Here is a 14297-nt window from a genome sequence, read left to right as displayed (position 1 = left end):
GGAACAGATAAAGGCAATGAAGAAGAAGACACACAAAATCTTGGCGATGATTAGAGAACTGTGTTGAAGAAGTTCTATTTTTTTTGTTTCTTAAATGTAATTATTGAATTGTAAATAATTAAACTTGTTAATTTTAAGGTGGAACGATTAATTGTTGTAGATTCCTTTTATATGGAATTTTTTGTGTAGTTTGTTTTTTATTTACAGGAAATATAAATTGTACAGGAAATATAAATTGTATCGTTCTCAGTATTTAATTTTTAAATAAATTTTTTTATTTTTTTCATGTTTGCGACGGATTAGCGACGGAACCATCAGTCGCTATGCATATAAATCTAGTGACGGCTTAGCAACGGACGTAAATCTGTCGTCAAGCTGAGGTCGTCGTTTAGTACCGGCGGATTGGCGACGGAATACATCGCTCGTTATTCTGTCGCAATTAGCGACGGATTTATTCCGTCACTAGTTAGCGTCGAAAAATTTGCGACGTAAGCATATTGTCGCCTCGTCGTCGCTAATCCATCACTAAGCCGGTTAGCGACGGATTAGCGACGGAATGTGGCCATCGCTAATCCACTGCTTTGTTGTGGTGGTTGACCCGCCCGCCTAACCCGTTTATTAAACGGGTCAGCTGGGTTGGCGGGTTGGCATACCGGCCCAACCCAAACCCGACCCGTTTAATAAACGGGTTAGGCGGGTCGACCCGTTTATTAAAACGGGTTGGCTTAACACTACAAGAAAATTGTTAATTAGCGACGGAAATTTACGACGGATTTTTTCCGTCGCTAATTAGCGACAGATTAGCGAGAGATACAATCTGTGGCTAATTCACGACGGATTAGCAAGGAAACAACTTTTATCGCTAATCTGTCGCTACTTAGCGACGGATTAGCGACTGCAATTTTTTGTCGCTAATTCTTATTACAAGAACACCATTTTAGCGATGGATTTAGAGAGGGAACTCTGTCGTCGCTAATCCGTCGCTAATTAGCGACGGCGTAGCGACAGAATACATTCCGTCGCTTTTTTGGTATTTTGATTTACGACGGCTTAGCGACGGAATTATTCCGTCGCTAAATGTCGCGTAAATCCCTAATCCCATCCATCTTTCTCTTTTTCCTGTTTCGCTGTCTTGCTCCCTCCCGCCGCCCTCTCCCTCCCGCCGCCCGTCGGCTCTCGCCACCGCCCGGCCGCCGCCGCTCGCCAGTCGCCGCTCCCCGTTCATCGCTCGCCAGCTGCCGCTCCCCGTCAGCCTCCCGCCACCGCCCTCAAGCTAGTCTCACGTCAGCCTCACTCCTTGGCCCCCATCCCTTTGGAACCCTCCCTTTTCACCGCCAGCACTTCCGCTCCAACTCTCCGAGTCCGACCAGTGAAAGCACTCAGGCGACAGCGACAGCTCTCCGACTGGCAAAAGCACTCAGGCGGTAACAGCAGCAGTGTCTCTCTCTGTGTGTAAAAGGGGAGATTGAGGTAGTTTTAGATTTTCCATCTTAGAAAGTTTGAAACTAAGCTAGTCGGCTAGCCCCTACGTTTTAACAGGGTTTTTCATTGTTTTATTTTTCTTTGTTATATAACTTAAATTCTTAACATGGAGTAAACATTTATCTATGAAGAACATGCTTTTGGGGGTTTTTCTGTTTTTTAGGGTTCCAATTTTTTTATTTGGCTTGAAGATTTATGATTTGGGCATGGTGATGGGGCTTTGTAACTAGCTGATTATTTTCAGTGAATAATTATGTTTTATTGGATTACAAAGACTTCTTGGTTTTATCATGAACAAGAAGTCTTTTAGTACAAATATTAGTCGTGATTTCTAAATATTTGTTCACATTATGCTATGCTTTTATTAGGAAGATGCTTGAAGATTTTCATATCGATCAACTAGTTGAAATGGTAAAGATCATGTGGTCTGGGCTTTCAATCAATTTCAAGAATTCTCTTATTAAAACGGAAGTTATACAATTGCCAAAAAATTCTCACTAAAATACAAACGAAGCAAAATTTGTTACATAATTTTCAAATGTGTTTACATCCAAACTAGTTTGAAAAAACAAGATTCAGAGTTAAAAACCAACCTAACAATAATGAAATCTTTGTAATCCATTAATTAAATGAATTAATGTGTATGTGTGTTAAGTCAAGTTATAATTGGATTATGACTAACTCCTTTGTTATTCTCTATAAAAGATTTTGATTGAGAAAATGGGAACAGAGAAATCCTAAAGAGAGTATATCATTATCCCATTTTTAATTGGTTGTGGTTTAGTTTATTGTATATTTTGCAAATGGTTTCTTAGTGTGTCTCTCTTTTTTATAATCTGTTAGGCAAGTGGTTGTTTAGTATTTCTCTGTACTGGTTTATGAAAATTTTGTTTTGTCACCTCTTGTATAAGAATGATCTTCTATAGATCGTCCGTTGAGCAGAGATAAACAATTTATGATCCATTTCCTATTTTTTCTTTGTTCTATTTTTCTTTGTTTAGTCTTTTTGCTTCCTTTGCATAAGTGTTTGTGTTTCCCTAATTAGCTTCAATATTCATTGCAGTACATTACTTGCACACTTTATTTCATCGCATTTCATCATTAGATATATCATCAACAGTTTAGTTGTTTTTTGCATTGCATAAGTGTTTGTGTTTCCCTAATTAGCTTCAATATTCATTTTAACACAGTGTTTTTTGCAGATTTCTCAACGAAACTCGCTTGTGCCCCGCCACCCGTGGTAAGTAAGTGACAAAAATAATGCAAATCGGGTAAATACCCGTGGTGAGTAAGTGATGCAAGCACATCACATGTTATTTAATTTATTGAATGTAACACTTTATTGTTCACACACTCACTTAGTTGTTGATATCTAGGACTGCTTTGTTGGAGTTCGGAGATCATGCTGAGCATGATTTTAATGTATGAATATGGAAGTGTTCTTATTTTTGGAGTACGGAGTCCATGCTATGCATGGTAGTAGTTAGTGGGATATTAAAGTGTGTTTGCTGCAGGTACATGTTTGACATTTGTTTGATATGAATTATTTCGATGTATTGCAATGTTTGATGTGATTGTATCCATGCTTACATGTAGTTACTTTCAATTTGATTATGTCTTCCATGTGAAATTGTATACTGAAAGCATGCTTCAAATGAATGTATCGTGTCATGAATAGTTTGCACATGAAAATATTAAGTTATCAATGCATGCATCATAATTCTTGTGATTGTATGACATCATATATTGCATGATAAATTTGATATTTTCTTCATCATAGCATTCTGATGGTTCTCTTTTAACTGGTTAGGATACTATTCGTAACATCATACGACAGAATGACTACAAACCGTGAATGGATGTACCGTAGGATAGTGGACAATGAGTTATCGCATGAATATATGGATGGTGTTGACAGTTTTATTGAATTTGCAACGGCAAGTGTCAGTACGGTAGATCTCACAGGTCGGATTAGGTGTCCCTGCAAGATTTGTAAGAATAATCGATTTGTAGAACCTCATGGCGTTAGACATCACCTATACAGGAAGGGTTTTGTGAGTGATTATCAGAACTGGACGTTTCATGGAGAAGAATTTAGAAACAATTTTGATGCACGGGTGAATGTGGTGCACGATAATCCATATACGAATTTGATATTTGATGCCGCAGGAACAGAACTGGGTTCTGCTATGAGTTCTAGTGATGTAAGAACTGCCGTAGATGAAGAATCACCAAACGATGCAGCTAGTAGATTTTATGATTTACTTAGAGATGCTGATGAGCCACTTTGGAACGGTTGTGAGAGTCACACTATCTTGTCTACAGTTCTTCAACTAATGAATTTGAAGTCCGAGTATAATTTGAGTCAATCATGTTTTGACCGTTTGTGCATGATTGTGAAGAGTATGTTGCCTAAAGATGAGAAATTGCCACAAAATTTCTATCGTGCGAAAGTTATGGTCAACGCTCTAGATATGGGTTACAAAAAGATTGATGTTTGTCCAAATCACTGCATGTTGTATTTCAAGGAGCAGGAAAACGACATATCATGTCTGTCATGTGAGCATCCTCGGTTCAAGCCAAAGACAAGAGGCAATGGTAGCACGAGATCAAAGGAAGTTTCATACAAGTCGCTCTGCTACTTTCCTATCACTCCTAGATTGCAGCGATTGTATATGTCTTCAAGGACAGCTAAACACATGAGATGGCATGCAAATAAAGTTTGACACAATGAAAACAAGATCACGCATCCTGTTGACGCTGAAGCTTGGAAGCACTTTGATCGTACTCATCAGAACTTTGCAATGGAAGTGCGAAATGTTAGACTCGGTCTATGTACAGATGAATTTAATCCATTTGGGGGTAGATCAACTTCATACTCATGCTGGCCAGTATTTGTAACTCCATACAACCTTTCACCAAGCTTGTGTATGAAACGTCCAAATCTTTTCTTGTCTCTGTTGATCCCTGGTCCGACCTCACCTGGCCAAAATCTTGATGTATATCTAAGGCCATTGATTGATGAATTAAAAGTACTGTGGGATACGGTGTTACCACGTATGATGCCCACAAAAAACAAAATTTCAACATGAAGGCCGTTGTTCTATGGACAATCAGTGACTTCCCTGCATATGGTATGTTATCTAGTTGGAGCACACATGGGAGGTTGGCTTGTTCGTACTGCATGGAGGATTCCAAAGCTTTTAGATTGAGGCATGGAAGGAAGCCTTGTTGGTTTGATTGCCATCGTCGATTTCTACCCAGCGATCATCCGTTCCGACGTCAAAAGAATGCATTTAAAGCAGGCACAACTGAAACGGAAGGTCCATCCTCAAGATTGTCCGGCATAGAGATTCTAAGAAGATTGCGATATTTTCCAGATGTATTAACAGATGCCCGCAGTCCTACACCCTTCCGTGGATTTGGGAAGGATCACAATTGGCCGAAAAAATCTATTTTTTGGGAACTACCGTATTGGCCGACCCTATTGATACGACATAATTTGGATGTGATACATGTAGAGAAAAATGTGTTTGATAATGTGTTCAATACAGTAATGAATATTAAAGGAAAAACGAAGGATAATCCGAAGGCCCGTATGGATTTAAAATTAATATGTAAAAGACCAGAATTGGAACTCAAAGAGTATAATGGAAAAGTACTGAAACCAAAGGCGAAGTACGTGCTCGGACCTGATCAAATAAAACATGTATGTCAATGGTTGAGACAACTGAGATTTCCAGATGGATATGTCTCTAACATTGCTCGGGCTGTGAAGATTGACGATGGACAGTTATATGGGTTGAAGAGCCATGATTGTCATATCTTTATGCAACGATTGATACCCCTAGCATTCCATGATATGTTAGACAAATCTATATGGGGGGTATTGTCTGAGTTGAGCGGATTTTTCAGAACATTGTGCGCATCGGAGGTCGTTGTATCAGATGTAAAGAATCTCGAGGACTCTGTCATCACCACTGTTTGTCTGTTAGAAAGATATTTCTGCCAGCATTTTTCGATGTTATGAAACATTTGATCATACATCTGCCATATGAACTAAGGGTTGGTGGCCCTGTGCAATATCGATGGATGTACCCATTTGAAAGGTATATATTTTTTTATATTTGTCTCTTTAATGACAGATATTTAAAATTTGAAATGTATATTCTTGTCAGATGCATGTTCGACCTAAAAAAAAGGTTCGTAATAAAGCAAGAGTAGAAGGCTCTATTTGTGAGGCGTACACTTTAGAAGAGATTTCAAATTTCTCATCTATGTACTTCGAACCTCATATTCCAACACGTTACACATGCCCGCCCCGTAACGATGATGGAGAACAAGTAACTGTAGCTGACAAGCTGTCGATATTTCAACCACTTGGGCATGCATTTGGTAGTTGCCGATCAAGGCTATTGACAGATCGAGAGCAAGATGCAGCACACATCTATATTCTTTTTAATTGCTCAGCGATCGACCCATACATCGAGTAAGTATATGTATATGCAACTCAATTATAAATCCTTTTATGTTCTATATGTGGATACATGACTCGGTAATATAAGTATTTGTGGTTTGCAGACGATTTGATCTGGAGTTGCAAAGCGAAGTTTCACATCTCACTGATGCAGAAGTACAAAAAGAAAGTGAAACTAAGTTTGTGGAGTGGTTAAAACAGTTGGTAAAGAAGCTAACATAAATTTTGTACTTATAAACAACACTAAGTTACTTAATTGATCGTGATCACAATAATTGTTTATGTCTGTGCGTAGGTTCGCCATGGTGATGTTAAAGATCAAGGAATATGTGATTTAGAAAATGGTCCGACCAAAGTTGTGCAATGCTACAATGGGTATATCGTAAATAGTTATCGATTCTATACAAAAGACTATGGTATAAACAAATCAACGATAAATAGTGGCGTGTGTGTCAAGGGTAGCAGCTACGGTGAAAATGAACATGATTACTACGGTGTTATAGAGGAAATAATGGAGTTGACTTACTTAGGCATGAATAACAGGGTTACGATATTCAAGTGTCATTGGTTTGATCCAACTGCAACAAGACTCGACAAAGCTTCAGGCATTGTGGAGGTGAATCATAAATCCAGGTTTGGAACATATGAATCATTCGTATTAGCCTCGCAAGCTCAACAAGTTTATTATACTTCATATCCGAGTATAAAAAAGTCAGATAGAAATGAATGGTGGGCAGTTTGCAAGGTGAAATCCAAACTATACCCCGAGTATGATCAGTTACAGGAAGATGAGTTAGCTGAAGACAGTGATTACTATCAATCAGATGATGTCTATGACTTCGCTTATGGTCACGATGTTGCGCATGATATGCATGTCATATCTTCATTGGCCGATGAAACATTCATAGAGGAATGTGATCCAAATGATGTACCAAGTGGATGGGCAAACAATGAAGAAGAAGAAGAAGAAGAAGAAGAAAGTCAAACTAGTGACGAGGAAGAATTCTCAAGCTAGTGAGCAAAATCTTATACTACAAACCTCTATTTAAATGCATTGTAATACTTGATGTGAGTTGTATTGCAATACTTGGTGTGAATGATTAAAAATTTTATTTGAATGTATATTAATACTTAATACGAATGATTCGAATGCATTGTAATACTTGATGTGAATGATTTCAATTATCTGAATGTATTATAATTTATGCAATTAATGAATGATTTGAATTAGTGCAATACTTGATGTCAATGATTTGAATTATTTGAATGCATTGCAATGCTTGATGTGAATGACTTGAATGCATTGTAATACTTGATGTGAATTATTTGAATGTATTGTATGACATATGTTATTTGTTACAATATGGTTCGTGGAGGTTATAGTGGTCGCTCATCCAGTAGTAGTCAGGCTCAGCCTTCATCTTCACGGGCTCCTGTGATAGGTATATCATATAACTAATTAGATGCTTGATTAGTTCAAATGCACATTCTGAGAATTTCTAATGTATTTTTTTACAGATGATGTTGCGCCTGTACACGACCCACCTACACCAGTTGATCACACAAGTCAACAGCCAACACAGGAAACAGGGTCTTCTCAGGCTGGCACAAGAAGACTCATTCGAATAGTGTATATCGATAATCGACCGTAAGTATTTTGTTTTCAATTATTGCATATATTTTAAATATTTTATATTGATATTTACTGTGTAACAATTCATGTGCAGCACGAGGTTTGAGCCACAAGAAATAGTACGGGAGATTAGGAATTCACTTCTTCAACATCTACCAGGACCAGTTGCTCAATGGAAAGAGTACCCAAAGGAGGTGTTAGACAGATTGTGGTCCTCATTCATGGTATACAGTTGTTCCTCATAGTTAATGTGTTTCATATTTAATTTATTTAAGCAATGTCTACTAACTTTCTGAAAATATTTGTAGGCTTCGAATCGCTTCGCAACTACGGTGGAAGAAAATGATGCAAGGAAGGTGTGGCAGAAGGTGGCTGCCAATCAATTTGCAGACATGCTGCACACTATGAAGACTGCAGCAAAAAAAGCATCTGGCGTAGTAGATGATCCATTACTGTGGAAGGGTCATGGTCCTATTACTATCAGGAGAGATTACTGGGATGAAATGTGCGATAAGTGGGCGGGAGATGCATTTAGAAATCGCTCTGCGAAGGCTGCACAAAATCGATCGAAGATGCCCGAAGCCCATCTACACACAGGTGGATCTAAGACATTTGGGAGTCACCTAAAGAAAATGGTAACTCATCAATATATAATAGTAATTTTATAAGTATTGTTGCAAACTTGTGTACTAAATCTTTTGTCATTTAACTTCGCAGGAAGCAGAAAAAGGAGGCAGTGTATCATATAAGGATGTGTTTGTAGAAACACATAAACGGAAGACCACGGGAGTCTTCGTATCAGAGAAGGCGAGAACGACAACGGTATGTATTAATTCTATTAATAATCATTGCAATATATATGCAAGTTATCATAATGTTATCATTAATTATTAATGAATACTTTAAACATTATTTTGTAGGAGGCATATGAGCAACAGATGGTAGAGCGATATGGCCATGACGCTACTCAGCATCCATCATTTGATCCTACAGCATGGGTGACTGCAGCAGGTGAACCCAAAAAAGGTCGCGTGTTCGGGTTTGGGAGTAATATGAACACTTCACCAGTTATTGGTTCTTCCAGTTACGGCTCACCGACTTCTTGCACCGACATAAGCTCCAAGCAGCCGACTATTCTTTTCGGTGATGATGTACGTCAGATCATTAATGAATCACTGAATAACTATTTTCAATACACCGTCGCCCCCTTTCTCCGAAATGAGATCAAGGCCGCTGTTTAGGATAGGGGATCTTCGATTCTAGGTCTCTCTCAGGTATAATCACATATTCAGTTTTTTGACTGCCTTAGAGCACATATGAGCATGCTATAATAACATATAGAGTTTTTTTATTGCATTAGAGCACATATGAGCATGCTATAATAACATATAGAGTTTTTTTACTGCCTTAGAACACATATGAACATGCTATATATCATTTATGATAGAATCACATATAAAATTTTTTGCTTTGCCTGCCTTAGAGCACATATGAGCATGCTATATTCACATATTCAATTTTTTGACTGCCTTAGCACACATACGAGCATGATCGAATCACATATATAGCTTTTTGTCTGCCTTAAAGCACATCTGAGCATGGTAGAATCACATATAGAGTTTTTTTAGATGCCTTAGAACACATATGAACATGCTATAATCACATATTCAATTTTTTGACTGCCTTAGCACACATATGAGCATGATAGAATCACATATATATATATATATATATATATATATATATATATATATATATATATATATATATAACTTTTTGTCTGCCTTAGAGCACATATGAGCATGATAGAATCACATATAAAGTTTTTTTGACTGCATTAGAACACATATGAGCATGCTATAATCACATATTCAGTTTTTTGACTGCCTAAGAACACATGTGAGCATATTATAATCACATATTCAGTTTTTTGACTGCCTTAGCACACATATGAGCATGCTATAATAACATATAGAGTTTTTTTACTGCCTTAGAACACATATGAACATGTTATATATCATTTATGATAGAATCACATATAAAATTTTTGGCTTTGCCTGCCTTAGAGCACATATGAGCATGCTATATTCACATATTCAATTTTTTTACTGCCTTAGCACACATACGAGCATGATCGAATCACATATATAGTTTTTTGCCTGCCTTAAAGCACATCTGAGCATGGTAGAATCACATATAGAGTTTTTTTAGATGCCTTAGAACACATATGAACATGCTATAATCACATATTCAATTTTTTGACTGCCTTAGCACACATATGAGCATGATAGAATCACACATATATATATATATATATATATAACTTTTTGTCTGCCTTAGAGCACATATGAGCATGATAGAATCACATATAGAGTTTTTTTATTGCCTTAGATCACACATGAGCACATGATAGAATCACATATAGTGTGTAATTTATTTCATTATATTTTGTTTATCAATACTGACTGTTCTTTTCTTGTGTAGGCTGCTAGCGATAATCAGGGTAGTGGAGCTGAAGGGACAGATAAAGACAATGAACAAGAAGACGCACAAAATCTTGGCGATGATTAGAGGACTGTGTTGAAGAAGTTCTATTTTTTTTATTTTTCCTAATTGTAATTGTTGAATTGTAAATAATTAAACTTCTTAATTTTAAGGTGGAACGATTAATTGTTGTAGATTCTTGTTATATGAATTTTTTTGTGTGGTTTGTTTTTTATTTACAGGAAATATAAATTGTACAGGAAATAGAAATTGTACAGTTCTCGGTATTTAATTTTCAAATAATTTTATTTTTATTTTTTTTCGTGTTTGCGACGGATTAGCGACGGAACCATCCGTCGCTATTCATATTAATCTAGTGACGGCATAGCGACGGAAGTAAATCCGTCGCCAAGTCGTGGTCGCCGTTTAGTACCGGCGGATTGGCGACGGAATATAGCGCTCGTTATTCCGTCGCAATTAGCGACGGACCTGGCGACAGAATAATTCCGTCGCCAGTTAGCGTCGAAATATTCGCGACGTAAGCATATTGTCGCCTCGTTGTCGCTAATCCGTCGCTAACCATGTTAGCGACGGATTAACGACGGAATGTGGTCGTCGCTAATCTACTGCTTTGTTGTAGTGTAAGCCCAACCCGAACCCGCCTAAGAGTCGGGTTGGCGGGTCGTGTCAGGTTTTGCCACCCCTACTCGTGGGTAAGGAACCCCTAGCTGAAACTCACAGGGGAAGGTTGTTTTGAGCAAATTTAACCCCTTGGATGCATGTAGCATGGTCAAAATTGATTCTTGGACTATATTTTTTTTATATAAAAATATATATTTTTTATAGTTGAAAATCTAGTATATTGTAGGCCGTTGATTTTTCAACCACTGAAAAATCCCATATACACGTGCAAACAAATGATCCAAAGGTTCTTTTCTACTAAGCCCAACATATAGGTATGCCCGAAGGGCCAGATGTGCAAAAACATTAAAAAAATTAAAAAAATATTACAGGTTTTCACTAGGGGTTTCCAAGGTTAGCTAACATTACCCTCTATTTAAGGTGTGCTTGATGACCAGCTATTTCCCCAAAAAGAGGGACTTAGGACATGTTTTAGTCATGGGAAGCAGCCGAGCATGTACTGACCGATCCCCGCCCTGGTGCCATCCCGTGTTTGATACACGGATTGGTCCGACGAGGATCAGTTGATTCCCGCATTTTTGTATTTAAAATGGGCAGGCTAGAGGGAACAAAGGGTGCAACTCACAGGTCCTGGACAAATACCACCTGGTGTGTCCAAGTAGCATTTGTATAGTGAGTCAAACACCCCTTTAACGATAAGGGCAGATCAGGTCGAAACTGTCCAAGGCTCCCTCAGCACCACCCATCCTCAAGATGAAATCTATACAAAAATTTAAAATATTAAATAAATTGTGACCATCCATGTCTCAGCCATAGATGCTGCTTATCTAAAAAGTGAAAGGGGAACCATGTTTGTATCCAAGTGGGAGGAGTTAGATCTGCTTGTCTTGTAGGAGCAGTTAGTGCAACCTTGTGTTGGGAAGGTGCAGGTTCAAAACCCAAGGGTATAATTATATAATTGGTAGGAGTCTACCTAACCCCAGATTGCTTTAAAAAAAAAGAATTTTTTTTTTTGCTTCCTCTTTTTACAACAATTATTCAACCATCCAATATTCAAATTTGCAATATCCCAACACATTGTGGCATTTATCATCATTTTTTGTTATTGGCTGCCATAAATCACATATTGTCGATGATAAATATCGAGCAAATGACTTGTTTGTTAGCCGGGAGGGTTATTGATACCACTCATCTTAAAGATGGACGGTTCAAGGCTCCTTAGATCTGATTTCATTAAATTATAACTTTATGAGAAGGCAAAAAAACAGTTTTAATTTGTCGTCAAATAGATCTTTATTTTTATTTTCCTATTAACCATGAAATTCATGAATGTAACCACGAGGCATTTAATTTTGTTTTGTTTTTTATTATTTTTTGAAATCATCTATCACTTATAAAGAAAACCTAAAACTATCCATTTGTTATCCCATTTCTCAAAACCAACTCTTTCTTTTGGCCAAGATGTCAATAGGTCAGATGTGACATCTAGCCCGAATCCAAACATATTGCCCTGGATTATTTAGACAAAGTCAGATCCTATTAATAATCGGATCTTGATTCAATATTGAGTTTTTCATCTGAGTTCAAGTTTAAATTTGACTAAGATCTTGATCCGACTAAAATACAAATTCCAATATGTGTAAATGTCGAATTTAAATCTAGATTTAGTTTTAACTGATCCAATCTGAATCCAAATCCTACTCTGTAATTCCAAGGGTCGACCTAACTCCAGCCCATTTACATCCCTACCTAGAAGATAACCCCGTGACTCTTGGTTATGAGTCATCCCATTCAACCCTAGTAACTTTATCATTCCTATATACATATATATATATATATATATATATATATATATATAAACCAACAAAATATATCATATGTTTTTTTGTTTTTTTCTAAAATTTCATCATATGAATGCTATTTAAATGCTTAGTTTTCTAATTATGATGTATAAAAAGAATCTTTTAAGGTTTGAAAATCAAGAACTCAGATTTTTTGTAAACATTATAGCATACAAAATCACATTTGTTGATTCAATTATGATAATCTAATAGTTGATTTCAAGTAAATGGAACATGTTGAATGCACCTGCAGGGTTAGATTTGCAAAAAACCCAATGAAAACCTAGTTCATACTATTTTACATATTTTGCTTGATTACATATTTTAGTTTCTCTGTATTATATATATATATATATATATATATATTTATATATATATATATATATATATATATATATATATAATCATTAATGCACTGATTCGGCCCACTTTCTCATTCTACTATTTCAAAATTATAGTTTTCTTGTATTTTTTTGCACATCTAACAACTTAGATGTGATCTATAGGTTTTGTTTAGTGGGAACCGGCTTTTGAATCGCCGTAATCTGACTTGTATACATGTTTTCCGGTGATCCAAAATCAATGGCTATAAAACATCAATTTTTTTTTGGCTCATAAAAAATACATCTATTCGTCAAAAAAATATGATCCAAGAATCTATTCCTACTAAATCGAGCATGCTAAACACATCTAACGGTTCAGATCTATCATAAAATCCTTCAAACTATTGGGCAAAATTTGGCAGAACGATAAAATTGAGCCTAATATGTTCAATTCTCTCTCTCTCTCTCTCTCTCTCTCTCTCTCTCTCTCTCTCTATATATATATATATATATATATATATATATATATATATATATATATATATATATATATATATCCCACGGGCTGGCCTGATCCGACCCGCTTTTTGTTGAGTCGGGTTTAAGCCCTCTTCTGAAAACTAGCTCCTAGCCTGATCATCTTCAAGGTTGTTAAATGCAATGAGGCCAAGCGAGGCGTTGAGCCTGCACTTCGCCTCTCACAACTGGACTGGAAGTGAAGCGGTGGGAGGGGAGGCAGTAGGAGAAGGACCACGCGCCCAGCTGGTACGAAAGCTAGGGGGGGCGCGTCCGGTGGTCGGAGAAGACTGAGCAGCCAATGGCGAAGTTCGCCACCGGGGAATTTGTAACCGGGGAACTGTGATGAGGGGCAATTTGCGCATCACAGCAACGCCTCAGTACCTTGAGCGTGCGCCTCGCCTCTGAGGCGTACGCTTCAGGTACTGAGGCGTACGCCTCTCACAACACTGATCATCTTCGGCCGGACCACGGGCCACCAGCGGATCACCCGGCCCGTTGTCTAGCCCTAAGTGCCACCTTATCATGAAGCCATCTCGTTCGACCCTAGCAACTTTACCATAGTTGCGGTCTTGATCGACAGAACATGAATATAGCGACTTAAGCTTTTTCATCGAGTTAGAGATAGAGAGGGGAAATGAGGATTTTTAATTAAATCCCACTTATCCTACTTATTCCATTAGTTTTTTATAAGGATGTAATGTAGTTGACATCTGATTAATAATTGGATTCAAATTTCGTTTAGAGCTTTACATCTGAATTCAAATCTGATTGCATGCAAATAGGGGTGTCAACGGGTCAGGTTTGGTTCGGACCCAGGTGAAAACATACTTGGATTAGATTTTCGGGTATGGTATCGGGTCCAAACATGGGTCTACTATAAGAGAAACCATACACGG

Source organism: Nuphar pumila, chromosome 9, assembly GCF_984573655.1.
Source record: "Nuphar pumila chromosome 9, dmNupPumi1.hap1.1, whole genome shotgun sequence".
NCBI lineage: Eukaryota > Viridiplantae > Streptophyta > Magnoliopsida > Nymphaeales > Nymphaeaceae > Nuphar > Nuphar pumila.
The sequence above is the reverse complement of the archived record's forward strand: the minus strand, read 5'-3'. Positions refer to the sequence as shown.